The sequence below is a fragment of the Struthio camelus genome, chromosome 19, assembly GCF_040807025.1.
Source record: "Struthio camelus isolate bStrCam1 chromosome 19, bStrCam1.hap1, whole genome shotgun sequence".
Classification (NCBI taxonomy): Eukaryota; Metazoa; Chordata; class Aves; order Struthioniformes; family Struthionidae; genus Struthio; species Struthio camelus.
The window spans coordinates 4,376,381-4,399,703 of record NC_090960.1 but is presented as its reverse complement, the minus strand read 5'-3'; the positions used below and the strand labels follow the sequence as shown (position 1 = coordinate 4,399,703).

The following is a 23,323-nucleotide window of genomic DNA, read 5'->3' as shown; positions in this document are numbered from 1 at the left end:
TGTAGGTCACTCCTGTAATCTTTGCATCTGACGTCTAGATTATGATGGTGGAGCTATTAAGATTATCTAAGATCATCTGATGAAAGGAAGTACACAAGAGCAAAATCTGAATTATATAAGAAGAAAATGGACACATACTTTCCTCCTCATTCCCAGATTTATAAGACACACTGAAATCCCAAACAAATAAACAAGATAAAATTCTGCCATTTTAGTTCATTAGAATAAACCTCTGCAAACCAAGGACCCATTGCATAAATCTGCAAGTGACAAAAAACTCTGCCAAAACACGTGGCTACAGTTTACTCATTTGGCACAGATTCCTTTTGTACATGCACGAAGACTCTAGTGGATGCAGTAACTACATTTAGGGTAGAAATTTATTTGCTTGCTAGTCAAAGTCAAAACTGCAGCCAAATAAACTTTCAGGCAAGAAAGCTGCAGACCGCTGCAGAAGGTAGCGCAACTGTGCGCGCTGCGTGCGGAGCGCCTAGGCTGGCGAAGCGAGCCTGCTAGGGACAGCCAGTGCCTGCCAGATGCCGGCTTTGTCTAGACTAATGACAGAATACAACACTTTTCATTGAAAACTTTTGTGCCTTGAAGGAGCAAACCCTCATTACAACATGCAACATTACGCTTTCCAGCATAGCAGAAAATGGAAGCTCGTATATAAGTATAAATAAAATTCCCAGGGAGGACCACATTCCTGACCAGGCAGGCAGGCTCCAAGGCTTCCAGATCACCAACCAACTTATAACTATTTAAGTTGGAGACTTAAGAACCAACTTATAACTATTTCATTAAAAAATTCAAATGTTTATAATGGGTCCGAACATCATCCCCTGAAACTTCACGCAGGCAAAATACATAATTATAAGCATACACACAAAACGACAGATACCTTTTTTAAGGCAGTTACCCAGACGAGCAGAACTAAGGTGATGACGCTAGGGTTAAACGGAATATGATTTCTGGAGCTTTTACAGGAAATAAGTATTTCTATATTCCCCAGAGACATTTGTTCCCTTGTTCTGCAGGAGTCAGAGGCAGCACTCCATCAGTGAACGCAGGCAGTGCGCAAGAGAAGCCAGCGCTACAAACGGAGCCTTGGCAATGTAACAGGGAAGAGAAAACTTGTTACAAAAAACAGACAACAGGACAGATATTCCCCCCCTTCCTGTGCTGGATACCACCACCAGCAACGTGCACCATCAGTGAGAGCAGCAGAGCGAGTAGCTCCTGGGTCTGCGCTGGGCTACGTACTAATCTGAAGCAGTTTGTCTACCACAAGGGGTAGGTACGCCAGTACGTGAACGCTTGCAAGTGGGAACGTTTTTCTTTCAGTCACAAAGAATTTTCTTCGATATTCAAACTTCCTGCTACAGGGGAGTTTCCAAGCAAAAGATCACCTAAGCTGGAATGTATCCTGTTGAAGTCAACAGAAAGACTCGCTTGTTGACTCCAGAGGGCTTCATGCGTAAGTGAACAAACAGCTTTTCTACACTTTCTACTACAAAGTTAACCACTTCCTCATTAGTTGGAGCCAGCTGCGTCATTTGGAACGTATCCTTTGGGTATAATAGCTCGTGGTGTACGGTAGCACCAGGGAATAAAGCTGAAAATCATAACAACAAAATGTATAAATAGATGAGATCTCTTTGCAGAGAACCTGGTTTTCTTCCTACAGTCCTTCATAGCCACAGCACAGTGCTCTGCGACAACCACGTGATTACAGTTTATGCAAGTACTCTGGGCTGTTATCTGCTGTCAAAGACACGTTTAAAACTGAAAACATACAGCTCGAAGACTTTACACGCATACATCCAAAAGCCAGTGTTGTACAAAAGGCAGAAAATTAATCCAGCGTTTTGCTGCAGACCTGAATAATTAAGGGCAACTCCTCCCCCCCACCCCGAAAACTAGGTTTAATCTAAAAACCCCGTTAAAAATAAGCTCTCAGATTGTATCAGTGCTTCACTTCCAGCTACCCCATGGCCTTCTACTACCCAGAGGACAAAACCTCAACTAGTCACTGGTTCACACCGGTACTACGGAAGTGGTTCCAGTAGCAATAGCAACCCAATGAGAGCTCTGGGTCTAGCAGGCTTCTGCTAGACCACATGCATAAAGAGCAGGCAGCAAGAAAGCAAACTTGTTGCAGCCTGGCAAAGCTTGATCTTCCTCTAGTTTGTCATTTGCTTGTTGAACAAACTTGTTACTTTTCATAAAAATAAATAATCCAGAAAAGTTCAGAAAAGCATACAGGCCACATACAACTAGTTGAGAAGTACACAATTAAATGCATAAAATCCTACTCTTTAATTGAAAGGATGGTACGGAGAAAGTTGCTGCCATCACTGGTCACAACTATCACTGAGTGCCAGTTACCAGTTTGGCTTTGTGAGGAGCTTGCAGCGTTACTTCTGCTGAGCCAAGCGGTGGCCCTGTTGCAAGCACCAATGCCAACCAGAGTAGTAGTATGTGGGGAGAGCTCTGGCATTTACAGTGGGATCCACATGCGCACACAAGGAGTTATGGGTTTATGTACTGGAAGTTTAGACTCCAGTTGACTATACTAAGCCTGTCATGTGCCCATTCTCTTACCGTGATTCTCAATAGCTAACCGATATTATCTGGCTGTCCAGACAAGTCACACCAAATAAACTGCTAAGATGCTTGAATAACCTTACTTCATGAAGACTTATGAAGCCAAAAGAAAAAAAAATCAAAACTAATACTTTGATTGCAATTTATTTCTCTAAATTTAAATCGCAAAATCAGTAAATCATATTTTAAAACACTTAAGATGTTTAAAGTGAGATCTGGAACTAAACGTGATATATAAAAAAGAATGTAGTGTTGCAAAACAAAGTTCACTTGGGGAAAGGAAAGATGTAAGATTACACATTCAAAGCTGCTGGATGATAATACTGTGTTTTCATGTCATTTTCCCATGGAACTTAGTGATATTAAAACTACGGAGTTTGGGAAGCATGACTGATTTATTGTTTTATTTTCATATTCTTTCAATAATTTCGAACAAACAAACACACAGTGACCATCAACATGGAATACAGAGGCGTAGCTCTGACAACCAAGCAAGCCTTCTGAAAGAGCAAGCAGTGTGCTTAATTCAATTTAATTTAGCGAAGGGTCAGAGCTCTTCTTTTATAGCTCAGAGCATTCCAACTGCCTATTTCCTTCTGAGCTGCTGAGAACAAATAAAAACATTTGTCTCATAGCACCAGAACTCTAAAGCGTGGAAGAGAAGAAGCGAAGCCAGAGTTTCAGCCTTGGATATTTCTTGGCGAGTTTTTCCTACATCATCTGGCTATAGGGCCCCAATGAGCCCCAGAGAACTCCACATATATGAAACACAAGTGTTAACTAATTCCCTCCAAATGATACAAATCTGGCAGAGTTGGCTCTTATATCAGTCATTCCTCAACATTTTTATGTTCAATATGTGTTAGGGAGAAAAAGGACGATGAGATGGCGTTACAGATCTGATGGCCTCTTGGTGGCCTCCTAAGCATGATTTAGAAAACTTTCTGAGCTGTACCGGCAACAGAGCAGTTACCAGAATCAGACGACTGCAGTTGGCTCCTTGAAGGTCACTTAGCTTTCTGTGCTAGAGAGAGCTCACGCAAGCCAGAGAACCGAGCTTTCTGCGCGCTGCCTTGATTTGATAAGGCTGCTTTCTTAAAAAGACCTTATTTTTTTCCTATGAGCCATAACCTTCACTACAGAAAGAGACACAACATATATAAAATATACTCTTCTATAGCCAGAAGACCTAGGTTCAAATTTGAGGCCTGATATTTATCTTCTGCTGTTCTAGTGCTTTACTCTACCACAAAGCCTCGACAGCCCCAAATATCCCACAGAGGACTTCCAGGTCGCAAGGAGAGCCAGAATGACTAAAGTTTCATTCATATGACCAAATGCCTACCGGGGATCAACTTTCCTACTTTTTTTTGTTTTTTAATCTGTGAAAATGAAAGGATAATTCAATATTTCATTACACCAGGATGACCAAACTAGTGCTGATTTTCCACTTACTTTTAAAGGTAACCAGGAAAGACTGAAACGCTACCCTACTTCTGCCATTCTTTTTTTTTTTTTTAACTATTTTGTTTCCTTTTTCTAATCTATTCGTGAGATTTATATCACAAAACAATCAACCTTTACAAAATAGGTCCTTTTATCTTTGTAACTAAGGTGTTTGTGAAGTCAGTATGATGTGAAACAGTTTTCCACATTACATACATTTGCCACATGATTAATTGTGAGATGTCGTTGTGGCATTACTATTTCATCACCATGCAGACATGCATTCAGGTCACCAACAGAGCACAGTGTGCACTTTCTCAAGTGTAGAAATGCAAGCAATCCCGAAGGAAAACTTTCAGACACGCTTACTCCTCCACTCATCCGTAGATCAACTGTTTCATTAAAGCCATCTGACTAACTTTTCTCCTTGCAATGACATCAGAAAGTGTCATGAATAAGTGAATTATTGGGTGTTTTACCAGATTTGTGTTACCATCAGATACTGATTTCAAAAATCCCTTTAGATATGTCACAACTGCCTTGTGAAAACTCAAAAAATTGCAGGATTAAGGGTAAATCTAATAAACGAGTCGGGAGAGTTTTTAATTTCATTCTGCAATAGTGCATGAGGATAACTGGTTACAATGCAAAAAAATGCACTAGAGACTAAAAATCACAGTATGGGGAACAAGCCCCTACATCTTTGTACCTGCATCATCCTTTAGTTCAAGTAAGTATTTTTTCCACTTTAGGAATAAATTATGTTTCTGGTAAAAAAAAAAAAAAATCCTGATTTTAAAATCAAAAAGTTGCAACTCTCCAAGTTTTTTAATTGAGCAGCTACAAAATTTAAAAATATATGTGCATGTATATATACACATAAACACACAAGCATACATAGATTAACAGCAATCATTTTCCTCTCCCCATAGGCAGTTCCAGGTGCAAGAAATCCCCTAAAGCCCCTATTTTGCTTTACAGCAGTTATCCTATTTTGTTCCTTTCTCCATAGAGTACATTTGGGACAGTGTGGCAGTTCCTTTACTCATAGCTATGACTAAAGATAAATGGTTGCAACTCTTCAGTAGAAATACACTCTAGATCAGAGATACAACTGTTCACTCCTTAATTAGGAGTGTCTCTTAATTAAGTCTCCTAATTCATGTCTCCTGAAATGACAGAACTGTGCACAAATAAAAGAGAGAACTAGCAATGGCAATTTGGCGGAACTGCAACTTGGCCCCTCGAGGATGGAAACACACCTTAAAATGTCCAGAACTACTCTGGAGAAGCTCTAGGGAGATCCAGCAAATTTGTGACTTATCTTGAGTTTTTGAAGAGTATCAGAGATCTCAGCTTATAGAGTTGATAACACATGCTTTACTCCATAAAAGAGACAGAAAGGAAGTATTAGCATCAGCCCTATTTTGTACTGTCCCAACCAAGAAGCATTAGGAGAAAGAAAAAAAAAGTAAAAAAGGAGAAAGAAAGAAAAAACAGCAACTTCCACTCAAGCTCCACAATATAGTAAATAATACACTAAATGTATTAAAAACCAGTTACAATGACCACCAAAGATTAAGAACAAATCATCTTGCAGCTCATTAACTTTTTCTTCTTGTATCAGTTTACCGTTGCTGCAATTAGGTCAATTTTTCAGCTTGTATAATCCTTGGACTTACAATAGCACAGTTACTCCTCAAAGATACAAAACAAATGAATTAAACACAACAAAAATGTTCTATTTTATCCTTTCAGAAATTCACTACAATATAGATGAAATTCATCTTAAACAGACAGGCTTTCAGAGAATACAATCAGCTTAAAGACCTGTATGAATAATTATTAAGTGAGAAGCTCAAAGAAGTGGAACAACCTTAAATTTCCTTGAACTGAATGATTAGATGTGTTTTTAGAAGAGTATATCAAAAGGATGCTGAAAGAAGATGGGATCTACAGGTCAGCAAATAATTTGTCTAAGAAAGAGTCTGAAAATAATAAAAAATAATTCAGATATTTACGGTAGTGCAAGCGCAGCATGGGCTAATTTGGCTGAGCTGCTCTGTGGTGCCACAGTTTGTTTGTTTCCAATACCTAAGCTAACTCATTCGTAGATAACCCCGGCGTAGATAATCAAGTGCAATATTGCACTCAGAAGTGTACCTATACTCTTAGCTCTTTCCTGAGTTTTGTTTTGTTTTACTATCATTTTTTGGAACCTAAGGTAATGTAGCTCATAACTGGACCTCTGTAACCATTCTCAGCTCCTACTGATCTGTATTTGACCTGAAGATGGCCACTGTCTCAATGGATCTGGCCTAAAACATCATAGGCAACTGGCAGAGTCACTTAACTCTGACAGGAATTCCAATGAAGATGTTTTAGTGAATATTTTGTGTATTTTAGCAGCAGTACTGTTTAGATACTGTAGCAGGTCACTGCCAGTAAAGTAAAACAAAAGTTTTTATGTTACCATCAACTATTTATTTTAACACTGACATAGGCAGCACGCTGGGTAAATAAATAGCAGTATTTCTGGGTTAACAATTATATTTCAAATTTATGCCATTAATAATGGTAATATGAAAATCAATGACTTCAATTTGTAGATGAAAAGATAACTGTCTGAAAAATAAACAGAAAAAGTAACAGATAACCTACTGCTAAAGTTGCCAACAATTTCCATTATACAAGTTTTCCTGTTGGTAACCACTGTGCTAAATTTCAGTTATTTGGATGTTTTACTGCCAGGTGGCTACTGTGGGCTCAGAAAGCAGCAACCAAAATGTCTCAGAAATAGCTCAGTTGCTTGTGAGAATAATGCCAATAATTCTCAAAGCCCCCCAACTTTTTCAGTGTCTTAGAAACAAATGCAGTATTTTTTCCTTTGGAATGCTCTAGAGCCTAGAGCGATCTAAAGAGGGGACTTGAAATTTGACAGACAGGTAGTCTTTGCATAAGTAGCGATCTTTTGCCATTCACATCAAAATCTATTCATATTTAGCCTCTTGGCTAAATATAAGCCTTTAAATATAAGCCATTGCAAATACAGTTCCATATTGTCAACAGAAGCTTGTTAGAGCTTTCCAGCTAAATTATCAAAATATTATGCTCTTACTGCACACTCTCAAGCCTCTCATAGGCCCTAGTATATATAGAATACATGTTTACTTATTTGTTATCACATTTTTTCTCTTGCTTATTCTCTTCTATCATATGTCATCATGCACATTTTAACTTACTGTTTTATCCATTACCCTCCGTTGGCTCAAGTGCATTAGTCTGCCCAGTTCCAACACTGATGATAATAGGGCAGGTGCTCACATGAGGCCACCTGGTAGAATTTTTTTTCCTCAGGACAGTTTAAAAAAACCCAAGAATTAATTACAAACAAAAACCATGCTTGAAGAAATCTTACCAAGATTGCAAAGCAGGTCACTCAAGAGTTAGGAAAAAAGGTGGAATGGGGATGGCCTGTGGTATATTAATGCATTTATGTGCATAAGCACTATGGCACAGTTAAATAATCAGGTGCCGCTTTTTCCTCCCACGTGGGGTAGTTACATACTAATGGAGATAATTTTACACAGGGCTTCCGCTCCATTTGCTTAAGAGTTGAAAAATAACGGAAAAAGATAACTGTGCCAAATGAAGGTCATGTGAATTGGAGTATCCACATCAGTGAGTATCCTTCTGGCATCACTAGCACAACTATACCCCGTTGTGATGGAGAAGGATGAGAAATTGCAGAAATTAACAAGATTCATTACAGTTAAGTGAGTTACGTTATAGTTCGGGTAATGACATACTGAGGATATGGATTTTCTCTTTTTCTTTTGGTAGAGATCTAGGCAACGTAAGGCAAATGGCTTCACCAAATTCTTCACGAGCAATCACTAACTCCATGGTCCTCATTGTCTGGGTACCCTACTAGACACAACAGGTCTGATTTGCAGAAACGCTATGCATTTACCAGGTGTAGCTACCGTCAATGAGAACTGTGTTTTTAATGGACTATGTAATTCCAAACTGAAAAATCAGGTTCCAAGTATGAAACATGCAAAATAGGTGATTATTTTCAACATTAATATCCCAATATAGATGTTTCTCATCTGTAAAACTAGAGTAAAATTTGTTCATCTAACAAGAATGTAATGAAAATGAATTAAGGAATGCTTTGTAAAGCATTCAGATACTTTAGCGATAAGCATCATTCAAAACCATGATAGACAGTGGTTCTCACTTCAAAGATGGGTGATAAGTTACTGAAGAAAAGACAAACAATATTAAAGTTTAAAAGTGGTGATGACTTAAGCACCACCCAAAACTTCCAGGAATTCTTTTATGGAAAACATATGCACAAAGCAGGCAAAATAACATCCCATGGGTAACCTTAATTTTGGACCCTCTGAATTCTGAGTACCTGTCTTTGAAGCCTTAATAATCACTTTTTTAACTAGTCTATGTTGATAACAAGGCTACACTTTGTAAATGGTTGCAAATCAAGTGGGTATGAACTCTGAGTGGCACTTTGCAGATGTACCTTTTCTGCTGTTGCTGTATTTGTTTTGCAGATAAATAAAAGCCTTCAGCTTTCAACTCCCATCTCCTGGATACGTTATATTCATATTACAATAAATGAGCATCAGTATTTTGACTCTGTGGTATTTTTTCCTTGAAAACAAGAGATTAATACATACTGTAGGGTAAGCAAATGCAAAACTTCATTTTTTAAATTGAAGAAGCAGCAAAATTACTTTTGAAAGCTTCTTGTTTCAAGGCTGAAAGCCTTTGTATAATACTTCATCCAGGAGTGATATTTTCAGCTGTAATATAGGGGTTTGTAATGGTAATGCTGACAGGCCCATAATTATGGAAGCACTAGCGGGCACTGCTATAATAATATATCAGATAGGCATACTACTTAAATACGATACAAGGCATCAGCTGTTAGTGTCTGTCCTCATTAAAGCAGCACTTAAAATTTCTTTTAACCTCCATGACTCAAACTATTAATTTGATGTTCAGAAGGACATAAATGCTGGCACTAATACTTGCCATGAATACATCCCCTTAGTACTTTAAACTGAATTGGTGGATCATCCTAAATTTTTAGGCTAATAGAAAGTGCTAAAAAAAGTGGTAAGAACATTTTCTCTTGCAAGAGAAACTAAAGCCATGTGAAGTAATATAAAAATGGCATGTTAGTTCTTGCATTCTACAATATTTTAAAGCTTCTTTTTATATCCAGTGATTACACTTTTGAGGGGGAAAAGTTTCTTCTCCTCTGTTCACTGGTTCTTGTTTGACAGTCAGTTCTGCATACTACTATGAAATTCTTGATATCTGTACAAATTCCACGCATGCAGAGAAAAGGAAATCAAGCCTGCAGATCTAGGAGGGTAGCTGGTTGCATAACATGTGTATAGCCTATATGGATTTTAATTTTCTGTTGCTACATGCATGTAATCTCACCAAAAACATTCAGTACGATTATGACATGTACAGTATATTCTGATTATTTCTGTAATGTATACATTCTAAAATTTCATCTGAAACTTGTGCTGTCTAATAATGTTCTGTTTTTCAGCAGATGCAGGAATACTAGCAAGAGGCTACCTTTGAATTATTTCTAATGATGTACTCTATTTCATGGCTCCAACAGACTCGCTCCTATTTCCTGTCCTGCAGTAAACTGCTGAAAAACAATAGTAAGGGTGAATTTACCTTTCCTGCATCGAGCTGGAAAATATTTTTTTTTTTGGCTACGAACTCCTGAAACAAGCCCTTCAACCATAAAAAATTTCATTACTGAATATGTGTTACATCCTGTACAGATCTAGGTATATAGGTCTTATTGTGTAAAGGAAATAACTAACGTTAAGTTCCACAGAAGTATGTCTCACTGGAAATAGGATTGATGGTGTTTTTGATGACTAGGTAGAGAAAGAAAATGACTTACTCTGAACAGAAAGTACTTTCCCATGGAAAGCTGGAATAGTACTATTTTGAGTAATGCCCTATTTAAACACAGGGACACCCTCACTCTGTCACTCACACAAATGTGATTTGCATGTTTTGATAGCTTAGAATTCTGTCTCAGACTACAGTAATGTCTTATAAAAGATGATTCAGAGGATTATTATATTTGCGTATTTTCCCCTTACTGCCAGTGAAGGCTTCCAGTGGCCATCAACTTCAGGACTCCCGCCACCACAGATGCTACGATCAGTAAAACAAAAAAGGTCCACACATCTATTCCTATGATTCCTATTTGAATGTGGAGGCAGCTAGAATTCCTGCATTTGTGGTCACGGGATGCTTTAATTTTCTTACGAAAAAACAGGTGTTAAGATTTTATATCAACAGAAGATAATGAAATTGCCTAAGTTCCAGAGCAGAGGCTCACATGAAGAATTTCTTAGGGCTATTAACTCACTTGCTAAAGAAGATGAGGTAGTAAAATAACAAGTGACAGAAAGGAAAAATATATTAAGGTTTACCAGGCCAGGCTCATCTCACATGGAAATCTATTGACCAGAGCAAAATCTGGTAGATCTTGTGCAGTTTTGTCCATATTATATATAAGTTCATCAAATTATCCTTTTCACAATTTTATTAAAAGTCATTAAGAAGCAGTTTCCATTTTCTAACATAACTTAGTCCTCTAATAGAACAGAGTTAAAAGAACGCATACATGTGAACGTCACATGCAAAAATGACTTATAGTGCTTTGTGGGAGAGTAAGACAAAGAGCACTTGCTTGAATCATAAAACCAGGCCTGATGTCATCTGGCACTGTGTTAGACGAATAATAATAGGGAGCTCTTCAGCATTCCAGGGACAAAATCTAAATACATAACTTCTAAAAGTCTACCTTCCTAATACAAATCCCATGCTCTGTTCAAATGCTGGTCAGTGATAATATTGGTATCAGCATTTGATTATGCATTTTGGTTTTTGTGATCTTGCTTTCTTCTAAGCATTATACCCAACTAATACGCTTCCAGTGTGTGTGAAAGATGGAAATTCATCAGAGAAAGTTTTGCAGTGGTATTCATAGTTTTACAAAGCCACAAGCTCTTGTAATCTACAGAAATAATGCTTCCTGTTTTAAGTTAGAGCTTCCCTTAGAAGATTTATTTTGTAGTTAGTGTCTCCTTATTGCAAAAATATCTGTCTTAACTAGCATTCTTGAAATAATTGGTCTTAACTTTCCATTGATTATATGGCAGACTGATTTAATGTATTATTACAAACTGACACAACTGAGGTAATTCTTTAATTCAAAATTCACAAACTTCCATAAATATCTTTTTTTTTCTACTTACAAAGAAGTTACAAGGTTTTCTTCTACTTCCCTAAAAGTCAATGGGGTTGTGCAGAATGCAGTTCAGTACAGAATTTGTCCTGTATCTCACATACAGCTCTTTCTTCTCTTAGGAACATATTTCTAATTCTTAATAGAAGGAAAACTCCCCCTGACTTCACTGTGAATAGAATTGGGCCTGAGAAGGGCACTAGGCTTCCTTATCAGCGTACTATAGGAATGCTGTCAATTAATTACAACCATATCAAATGCTTGGCTCTAGATAGTGTACATGGTGTGCTTTTCACTTGCTGATTTACAAGCAGTGGGAGGAGGTAATAGCAATAGCAAAGGAACAAATCAAATTTAAACGGGGACATGGAAATTTCTCTCTCTTTTCAGTATTACCAACCCTGTGTACATTGGGCATGAACTAGGAGTGTGGTGATGAAATGTCAGCAGAACAACGTTTGCTGCTGGCAACGACAAAGCCTAGTCAACGAAAGAATTATGCCTCATAACACAGTATCCTATTAGTTCAAATGATATGCATCCTACGAGAACTAATAGCCAAAATAAAGCAAATGTTGTTAATTCATTTCAGAGATAAAATTGACAGAAGAGTATCCAGCTCCAAAAGGACACTAAGGAGCATGACATACTGCCAATCGGTATTTGGCAAAACAACTTAAAATATTATACGGAAATACTGTTGCGCACCAGCAATAAATGGTGTTTGCCAAAAATATTAATAAAGAACCTGCAATCCTAATTGTTACCACTACTGCTACCTTTCTGCCTTTCTGATTCTCTTCAAGAAGCAATCCCTCAACAGCCAATGATTTCCATATATAAGCACAAAAAAAGTCATCAAAAATCCTGTACAAAGTTCTATGTTCATATGTAACAAAGCAGGTAGCCATGCTTTAAAAAAAAAAAAAAAACAGCTTAGTACTTTCTGGAATTCTATCTCCTTGCACCAACAATTAATTAAATATAATGTGTTAGCATTAAATTCAAATTCTATACGTTCTCCACCTAGGACAGGAGTTGTATTAATTTGTTTCTCATGTGCTGTCATTAATTCAATATATTGAACAGAAAAAATGAAAAAGAGAGTATGGAGGTGACCCATGTGACTGAAGCAAAGAAATGAAAAATGCATGAATAGCATGGCATGGGCACATAAATAAATATGGTATATAGGGAAAGTTAACACAGCCTTAGTGAAGAGAAGTCATGTCTTAAATCTATCAGTTCTCTGAAGGGGTCAACAGGCATGTAGACATAGGAGATCTAGCTGATATGGGCTATTTCAATTTCAAAGGCCTATCTCTCAAGGTCACTCCCCAGATGTTCTAAAAGAAGTGTGAGTTGCCATGAGATAAGGAGAAAGGTCCTTACATGGAAAAAATCTTTGTTTAAAAGATCCAATACAAAGATAAAATAAATAGGCAAACAATTTTTATCGCTGGACAGAGGACACCAGCAAAATCCCAGAAAGATTTGTGCTAGGTCTTAAAGTGTTCAACATAGTCATTAATGACGGTAGCATACCCATCCACAACTTATTAAAAAAATCCCGAATGAACAATGCATAGAAGAACAAGTGGTAACTTGAACCCAGCAAGCATAGAAAGCTACTTTTCAGTAATTAACCTCCTACAACAATGATTTAAAAGAAGGAGTGGGAGGCATATTGTAGAGAGTACAAAGGAAAAAGGAGAGAAAATAGAGAAGGGAGGATACATGATTACTGTGATTACAACAAATACTTGCAACTCTGGAATAGTGAAAAGCTAAGTCACATTCATCAAAATGACAACGGACACCTGGAATATTAGCTTGAATTTTCATAGTCCAGATTCTCCCCTGGGACACCTTGCTGCATGACACATGGAAGAATTCAGTGATGAAAACTTAGGCTTCTCCACGGTCTTCCACAGACAGAGGAACCAATCAACCTCCAGTTTTCCACTAGTTAGTCCGCATCATGCAGCAATAGTTATTGCTTCTGTTTATGAAACCATATAAACGTATTACTTGGAACACAAGACCTAACAGCGTGTAATAACAGAGCAGTATCTCAAAAGAAGATTTACCGAGAGGAAAAAAGACCTACCTGTATTACCAATTCACAGTTCCTTAGGAATAAATATAGTATATAAGCCTTCACTCCTGGGCTGGTTAGTTGCTCTCATTCTTATGAAAATACAGTACATACTACAGCACCAATCCTACCTTAAGGTAATGATTAATTTTTAAAGTTGGTTAGAGTCTGTCTGAAAAGGATCCTATACTTAGTATGTTAGAATGGCTTTGTCACACACACGTCTTAGCATTTTCACGACAGCAACTCCCTAATGTGAACTCCTCTAGTTTATTCATTGGTCTGCTGCAGAATCTCCTCAGGATATTCATTAGAGAGATAAGCTGAATGACTGGTTTCCAGCAAGAGGCCATTCATAAAAGAGTTCATATTTTTTTGCATTTATCAAAAAATGCTAAAGATTTAACAGGAATGCACACCAGCAACTCATCGCTTCACCAATTTTGAACAGCCTTTCATCTCATCAGTATAAATGCGAAATATAAAAGAATATTTGACATTTGAAACCTAGGAAAAGAGTTTTTAACTAGTATTAATATGCAGGTGTGGGAAATGGTAAAAAAAAAAAAAAAAGTCCATTAAGCTTCTTATCTACTTAACTTTGACAAAATAACTTCCTTTTCCTTGTTTTCTGGAATAACCTAAGCAGATAGAGTGCACTAGTTTCCTATGGAAAGGACACAACAGACAAAATTTTCAGCCATTGACTTTTCATGCAAAGTTGACTGTGCCTCCAAAATGGTAGGCATGTGTACCTGATGTATGCAAATCATTTGCATGTGTAAATAACGGGGCAATGAATTACTTGCTATGTACGTGAAATGGAGTGAACAAGTCCTTTTGCTTTGCAGCTCTTGACTGAAAGGTGTCAGAAATACAAAAGAAAAATAAAGGTTTGCAAAAAAGGAAAGCCAAAAATGCATCCCAACTGCTCCATAATTATTTTTATGGCAGTGATTACATGACAAAATATTTTAAAGCATGGCAAAGCTTTCATTAAGCAGCAAGTCTATTTCTTTTCCTGTATAGCTTTCTTATATTTCCAGTCACAAGCAAATGAAAAATGCTTTTAACTGTCATCTGATGGAGCATGTGAATGTTACCTACTGCTATACAGTCTACTGACGGTCCATTGAATTCCTTTCTCTGAAGAATGCTACCTGTAAATATATCTGTTTCTTTACTTTTCACTGTCTTTTTTTCTACGTGACAGAATGGGTTAAAATTCTGTTTTGGTTCAAGCACTTGGTTCAAGTAGGGAGTATTTGCACTTCACTGTCTAACCTGGAGTTAAGTAGCAACATATCAGAGAAATGAACACTCTAAGGGGAAAATATATCAGGAAGCACATACCATCACTAACATGAAATTCATGCTAGAGAATTTGGACAGTTAAGAAGGAATATTAAAAGATAACTCTTCAAGAAAATGGCAGAACAGCAACAGATACAAGTTGGATAAAGGGAAGTCTGGTTGAAACACAGTGACAAATTTTCCATAAACATCAAGACAAAATGCTGGTCTGTGACTGATGAAGACTTTGCTAAAACACCATTCCGACTCAAAACTCTTACTCTTGTACCCACATGGGCTACACCAGTTTTAGAAAAGCTAGCTAGCTAGCTCCCAGTTCAGTAGCTTATTTTAGACAAGTTTTAGGCTGCTCTGGCGTACCACAGGGTAAAGTAAGGATTCTGTGACTTTCAGTTGCCATCCCAAAGCCAAAAGAAGGCAGAGATCCTAATCCTACCTTTACAAAAAGACCAGGCTAAGGCCCAGCTGAACAGGGACAACTCAGCAAAACAGCTAAAATCCCAAGTTTGCTAGCAAACGTTCATTTGGATATGCGGATCTGTGAAAAAAAAAGTTAATAGACATTACCTACTATTTTATATTAATCACCTTCTGTACCACATTTATTACTTCATTTGACCAAAAATGGCTTGCAAACTCAATTTTCTTTTTGTTAACTCACTGTTCTAGTCAAAGATTTGGATCACCTGCAATGCTGAATGTTCTTTTTCTTTCCTTGCAATGAAATATGCATGAATACTTCAAAGACTAATGCTTTACTGCTTGCTTACTGTTACATGGAAGTTGGTCAGTGACCCTGGGGAATGTCCTCAGCTTTTCTCTAACAATAACGTCAGTCAACTGCTACCTGTAGGGTAAGCCTAGAAAGGTAATGTAGCTGACCTAATTTGCAAGTCTAACTTCTGCAATTGTTACATGTGGAAAAGTGCTATAAACAAAGATTTTAAATATAACAACCTGTGGAAAGGAATGCAACAGCTAGAAGCTTGTAAAAGGGTTTAAGGATCTCCTTGTAAAGCCTTAAGACAAGCTTTCAGTCTTGCGTACACAGGAAATGATACTGGTTTTAATAACATTACCATTTCAAGCCAACGTAAACCAACTTAAAACCAAAATATGACAAATCATATATCCTCCTGAACCACTTGGGGGTTTTTGGCTTTGCTTTATTCATTGGTTAAAATGCAAAAGGAAAACTGTGAGAAATAATCTTGAATTCAAGAGACAAGAAAAGCTATATATGCACACAATACCTCCTGATGGTGAAAGTTCATAATATTTTATATCCTACAACTATATGAAAAATTTAAGGACTCCATCAGCCTCTGCCTGTTGAGACAAAACTTAAAAGAGAAAAGACGGATGTCTGACTGCTACTTCTACATAAGCTGCAAAATTCCTAAACAGGAGACTGCTGTGCAGAACTGATGTAAGAATCTCTACTGTGTGCTTTATCGTTCACACAATCATACCAATTAGTTGTCTTTTGTATGGAATTATTAAAATGTATTTTGCAAATACCTTTCATATCAACCGTTCTATCCTGAGTAAAGGGTTCTTACATAATACTCTTGGGCATACTACTTTTTGCAGCAAGGAGAGCAAAACAATACTGCTATTTTGAATTAATTTTACATTTTAGAATATTCCTGGTAGAAAAATCTACCATCCTTTTTTTCTGTGTAAACATATTTAGGAGAACTAATACTGTCCGTATGTTTCTTTCCTCTTTCTCTGCAGAATTCGCAATGCTCAAATGACTGATCAGACCTAAGCCCACTTTCAAACCACTGTCCCCCACCAGAGCCCTGCCACATACGGCGGGGCTGTCAGTGACAACGCCCAAGCTTTCCAGCAGCTGCAGCCTTTGCACTGACAAACTTCAGTTGATGAACTTTTTACTCAGTTCCAAAATATTCAGCTGAAAAGTTGCAGAGTGGAAGCACATATTCATCACAAAGTATCTGTGTTCTAAATGCAGTAGTGAAATTAAAAGTTTCTAAACTTAACTGATGAAAGTAGTATCGTGTTTGTAGCCTCAAAATATAAATGGGGAATGGCAAATACTTCTAAGTTCGATCATGACAGCATGAAACAAACACAAGAGAAATACTTCTGGACCCTCTCAGTTTCTACAGTTTCCACTGCTATGACAAATGAGAAGGACTGTATGGCTGACTACAGGAACCGCACCATCAAAGCCAACAGAACAAAGCAGAAAGCGTTATAATAGCCTTGAATACTCTTATCAGGAAAGAATTTTAAAATGTTACAGTAAAAATGAGCTACTTTTCTTGCCCAGAATTGAACTATGAACTACACTATTTATTTTTTTAATGTAAATAATGCAAAATAAGGACTGACCTATGGTCTATGTGTATTTATTGAACTCCCATACATTCTAGTTACAGTAGCATACAGGTAGACCATGTAAGAATAGCCTCTGCGTATGCCATCTTTAAAGTCAATGAAATTTAAGCCAGAACTTGACCAAGTTGAGTCTTCAGGGAAGAACACCAGAACAACAAAAGAACTATGGGTTGAGAAGAACAAATGCCACAGGGGAAGGGGGAGACCCGAATCTACAGAGAGAAAAAGCTAAAAGCTACAAAGAAAAAATTGTTCTGAACGTTTCTGAAGTATCTTTCAGTGATTATAAAAAATAAGCTCCAGAAGAATGCATAATATTAAAAAAAAAAACAAAACTAAAAAGCAGCTTTCCTTCTGCAAATAGATCTGTATGCATAGGTACCCATTTTGGAGTAGGAAATGATTAGAAAAAAGGAATTTAACAAGGGAGGTAGCCCAGCGCAGATTCAAAATTGAATGGAAGTCTCCTTGAGCAGATTTGTTCTGCTCAGATTCTAGTTCAGCCAAACACCAAGTTGCTCAAAAAGTGCCTTCTTCAGAGTTCTTTCAAACATGTCTTTATAAACACTGATGAAGAACTTAAGGAAGGGCTGGAAAAATGCACAAATTATTAAGGACCTCTTATGCCTCACCTGAACTCTCATGTTTGGTATTTGTTATTTTAGGACAATGCAGTTTTGTGAGGTAAGGCATTGATATTCTGTTCTGTTTGTAATGTCCTCTCATACAGATCTCAAAGTTTTGAGGTAAAGTATGCGTATTACATACTTAGCTGATTTTATGGGAGTTGACAAAATTTAATCAAAAGCCGTTCTTACTGTTGTGAGAGGCAGACGTTTGAACCATTTTGCCTTCATAGGATGGGTTGACACAACCAGGAAAGGTGGATGTAAACCTACTGCAAACAAAGCCCCACTGTATTAAGGTAGGGCAGGCCTCAAAACAGAGGCTCAATTCATTATGGAGGACAACTGAATGAAAATGAGAGATGGGATGAAGTCAGAGGGCTAAAAAATGAAAGAATCATACGCAAACAGCAATCACTATTTCTCAAACGCTTTTAAGGAATTGGAGCTTTGTCCAGGCTACGGTCCTCATAAGGATAAAATGTAGACCCCCCCTGCACCAGAACATCTCCTTTTCTCCCCGCAAAAGAACATTTGCTTTCTGAAGTCTCAAGTGGAGGATACTCACTGATTGCCACCGATATGCCTTGGACCATAAATAAGAGTACAAATCACTGTTGTTTAGTCCAGTTCTGATCCACTAAGACAAACTGGCACGTCTGAAAATTTCTTAGGAAAAAGGCAGGGCCAGACGTATCCACATTTCACTTGTATTATGCTTGTTGCATGATTTAATAAACACATAACCACCTGTTACACTTACTTTAGTGGGAGTATCTATTTTCAATTATAGCAGTTACTATCCACCCTCAAGTATGACAAGTAACACCATGGTAACATAAACACAGTGGTGGCTGCTTGAGAAAGTTAAATTATAAATAGCAATGTATAGCCCATGAGGTCCTGGAAATAAACCAACTAATCCATAGGTATTTGTTACTATGACATAACATTTCCACTAAAACTTCATTTGCTTCATCTCAGACCCACTCAGGATAGATTTAGAAGTTTGGCATCACTTGACTCTGAGTGAGTTCATGTTCAGACATGAAAAAAAGCAGAGATAGCACAGAAAAAAAGCTGCAAAACAATAGCAAAAACAATAAAAAAGACAAATTAATATACTGCGGTCTATTCTGCTTCCACGGAAGTTAATGGAAAGACTTTTCTATCCCAAATGTATAACACTGAGTTACCTTAATATAGAAAAACATGTTTTTATACTGAATCATCCCTGAAAAAAATACCATAGGCTAACTGAGTAGCAAATAGTTTACAAATGCAAACAAACTTAGCAACCCTCTGAAACACTGAAGAAATTTCAGAACTCAGTGTTCTCTTTAGGCTCGGTCTGGGTGTAAATATCCATGGTTACTGATGGAATATTGAGATTCAAGCCTGAGCTTAGTAATCAAAGGGGAGCTGAATTATCAATTGTTCTAGTCTGTCGTACAGTTCCTCATCCCCTGCAAGCCTGAGGCAGAGCAACAGCAGCAGGCTGTTGTTCTGAGCAGCAGATTTCTGCCAGCTGGCCAGATGCCTGCTGTGGTTGGCTAGGCTTCCTTATTTGGGAGTATGACCAAGGACTCCGAAATGGGAGAAAGAAAAGAGAATCAGAGTTTCTACAAAGTTAGGACTGAAACTTGAGAGAAAAGATTTGACTGCAAAATTCTGCGGTGTAAGGACAGCACTTATTTTACTCTACATAGGCACAAGGACGGTATCGCAGCTTTGACACAAATCTGGGGCCTTAATCTAACTCTGTGAAAAGATGCTTTGAGTTAGGCAAAAATCCCTGCCTAAGCTTTAGAGACATCAGCTTGATTTCTTTCTTCTCAAGGAGGGCAGGCTTGAGAAACTGACCAACTTTCTTTTGTCTTACAGCCATTGGTTAAAGTCCACTTTTGGCTAGACTGATATAAATCTGGAATGGATCTACTGCAGAAAATGGAATTACCTCAGACTTACGCCATACAACTAAAACAGAATTTAATTCCTAGCATTTCTACTCTAAAAATGTGTTGTGTTTTGTCATAGATATTTGGTGAAATCTTGTATCTCTGACATCAGTGAAGTAACTTTCATTGATGTCACCACAGTTTGAATTCCACTGAGCGATTTTCTTTTCACACAGAGTGAAGCAAAACAAAAGCTGAACCATTGAAGTGAAAGTCTCATATCAAGTCTATAGGAGAAAAGAAGCACCCCCGTTACTTAGGACTGTAATCATGCATACATTTCACGTGTTTCATTTGGCTTATGTCAAGTCATTGTACACTGAATTTACTAAAGAAGAATATTATTTAAAGGTCAGCTTATTTGCACTTTCAAAGAAAACCTGACAAAATAAGAAGATAACTAGCTGGGTAAATGTACGAAGCATCTTCCAGAAGATCAGATTATATATTCTAGGACCAGTCTATTCAATGGGTCTAACAGTAAGTGAGACGACTTTAAACACACATCTGTTGCATATTGACAGATGAGAAGGAAAAATACCAGCCTGGCATGTATAACAACTTCATGCTTAACAACAGAATTATCATGGCCTTTATCTTCCTGATAAATACAAATTTTTGGTTCACAGTGGACTATAGTATGCTGGTAGCCTTTCAAGTAACGTGGTGACACTAACACAAAAGGTTATTTTTATAGTTTTGAATAATTTTTATATAAAATGAGAGCAAAAAGCTGCAAATATGTTCAACAATTACTTGTGTTTCTGCCTGTCATCAGTGAATGATCATTAATCAAGCAACTGAGCAACAGTATGCGTTTTTCTAGAGTGTCATTATCATGCAATTATTTTGTCATACATTGTAGTAATATTTTTACTGAAAAAAATTAAACATTGTCATTAATTATGCAACACATTAAACCTAACATGACACTTAGCACGAGGCAATGGAAAGGAAAGCATTCTCAGCGTGCTTAAAGGCGACAAGTCCCCCAGGATCGACGTATTCCTAAATCACTTTGGCAAGGCTAATCTTAGAACACATACCTAGAAAGTCCTAAATACAGACCATGACCTTTTTGGAGACCACATGAACAAGTCTTTTATAAACCAAATCTGCAAAGATTTTTGCATGTGACTCAGGACATGGGACTACTTGTGCTCTAAAATTAAGTATGCGCACAAGTTAAGTATATGCAAAAGTTAAGGGTGTGCAATGTAAAACCAGCATTAGAACTGTAAAAATACAAGACTAACACAATCCAAAACTGCCCTGGCATCTTCTGACTATTGAGAGGGGAAAGTTAGAAGGAGATACAAAAATTTTCCAAGAAAAGCCATTAAAATGCTATTCCTAGAATTTAGCACTGTGGATTATACACTATAAAAATAAAAATAGTATTTTAATATATAGCCAAGGATTCAAAATTGGCTGATCGCTTTTAACCAAAATTGGGAAGAAAAAATGAACAGAGAAGGAGATAAACCATACCAAGGCTAGACAGTGCTATATATAAAAGCAAGTCAAATTTAGGTCTGTTTTCCCCCACCTACAGACTGTAGAATCCACCTGCTAACCCAACCTGAAATCTAAATTACATTTTTTTCCCACTGTTTTTTAAACTAAGTCAGTAATCCTGGAGAGCACCTTTCTCCTGGCTTTCTAGACATACGTAGGTATTGGTAATTTCACATAAATGTATGCATAATATGCCTACACAGCAATAACTAGGCAAAAGTTCTTAAGGCTGCACTGAAGGATTATCATAGCAAAGTTGTGTGAAATGTTAAAGTTTGCTTTGTTTTGAGATCGAGGTAGCATGTTGGTCATGACAGATGCTCTACGAACCACAGAAGACCAAAACGAAATATAAGGAAAGCTATAATTATTTAAATCAATTTTAATTTTAAATGATAAATAAGTTTTCCATGATCGAGGATACAAAATATTATCCCTCATCCACAATCATGGAAAATATTTTAACAATCTATTTGTATGTACAAATTATCTATCCCGATTCTGATAGTATCTAATGGTTGCTTGAGTGATAGTTGTGTCATCGCTTCTAGCTTTCAGACATTCAGAACGGAAGGCCTGCATGCATTTCGGCATCCACAACTGACTCAGTTCTACAAGGACAGCCTGGGGAACATATTTGTCAGCCCACTAGTCACAAAGAAGAATATGGCAAATGAATCATCGCTATATGCTTTGGGTTACCTGACTATCTGATCATCTAGGCAGTCTTTTGACCAAAAGACCATGATCTCTAAGAGATTTTAATAGCATGAATGCCTTTCAGATCAAACTGAATGAAAGAAAACATACTTTTTAACTTTTCCTAGCTATTACACAAATCTTTCCCTTCCTATAATTTAAAGGGCTTAACATACTTTAAGGACTATAAATTATCTAACATTTTTCTCATGTACAATCATGCAAAAAACACATGAAAATCAGTATAACCTACTGGATTTCTAACCTGATAGTTAGATTAAGAATTTAAACAGATTGAACTGAAGTACTTTATTTGCCCATACTAGAGAGATCAAATTCAAGATGCTAATGTAAGCATCTTGATGATTAGGAATAAAAGCAAAAGGGGCCTCATTTTCAAAAGCGCTGATCATGTAGATTTCCCATCAACTCAGCACTTTGAAGTTCAACCCCAAAATTATAAAACTTTGAAGAGAAAGCATTAATTTTTAAAAGCTAGTATTGAAATTCAGGGTTTTGCTCTCCCCGTTCCTCAGTTTCCAAATCTACATTACGTTTCTGACAAACACACTTCATGGAACTCTTGATAAAATCAGAAATCTGTAGAGCGCTTTAGCTAAAAAATGTCACAAAATATTGTCAAGCTACATTTTCTTTTATAGGAAATGCAAGATCGGGCTCTACATTTTGCCAGCAAAGCCTCCAAATCAAATGTATAACATTATTTGATGTATATAAATGTTGGAGCAAACAAGGTATTGACAAGAGAGAGAGATAATTATGTGCAAAGTTTGAGTTTCTTCGGTAATATCTAATCTTTTTCATTGGAAGTTTTTTTTCAGTGATGTACTTTTTCCATTTAATTTACGCAGAAGCTTTCAGAACAAAGTTTTTTTGTTTCTCTCGTAGAGCTGTATTGAAATGTGCGAACAGGAGTAAAGTAGAAAAGTGGTTATTTTTGGTCTTTTACTTGCAGTGCAGTTCAATTCAGATATGACATCTGTTCTGCATTGTTTTCTTTTATAGTTCTATAGGTGACTTGACTAAGACTGGCATAGGGAGGTCAAGCATACAGCAAAGCATTTATTTTTGTCCCAACACTAAAAGAGTTACTTTCAACTGCTTATTCTTACAAGCATCAAAAGAAAATGAAAAAGCTGTTCTTATTTGGCGCTAAAAGTTAACTTCTTGTCCCTTCTTTAGCTTGTGCTATCTGTTATATAACTATAACAATTCTTCCCAGCCTGTAAGCTTGAAGGTCAGTTTAAGGTCACGTTGTAGCAAAGGCCTTATTGGTGATGTTCTTGTAAGGTATATCCAGAAAGAACGATGAATTAGAGTAACAAAAAAATTTTACTTCTCATAG

At 37.1% G+C, this 23,323-nt stretch overlaps 1 protein-coding gene across 1 annotated transcript in view; it reads right to left on the bottom strand.

Annotated features, from left to right (window-relative positions):
* PITPNC1 (phosphatidylinositol transfer protein cytoplasmic 1) overlaps positions 1-23,323 on the bottom strand; it is a 99,776-nt gene that overhangs the window by 66,029 nt on the left and 10,424 nt on the right. The window lies entirely within an intron of this gene.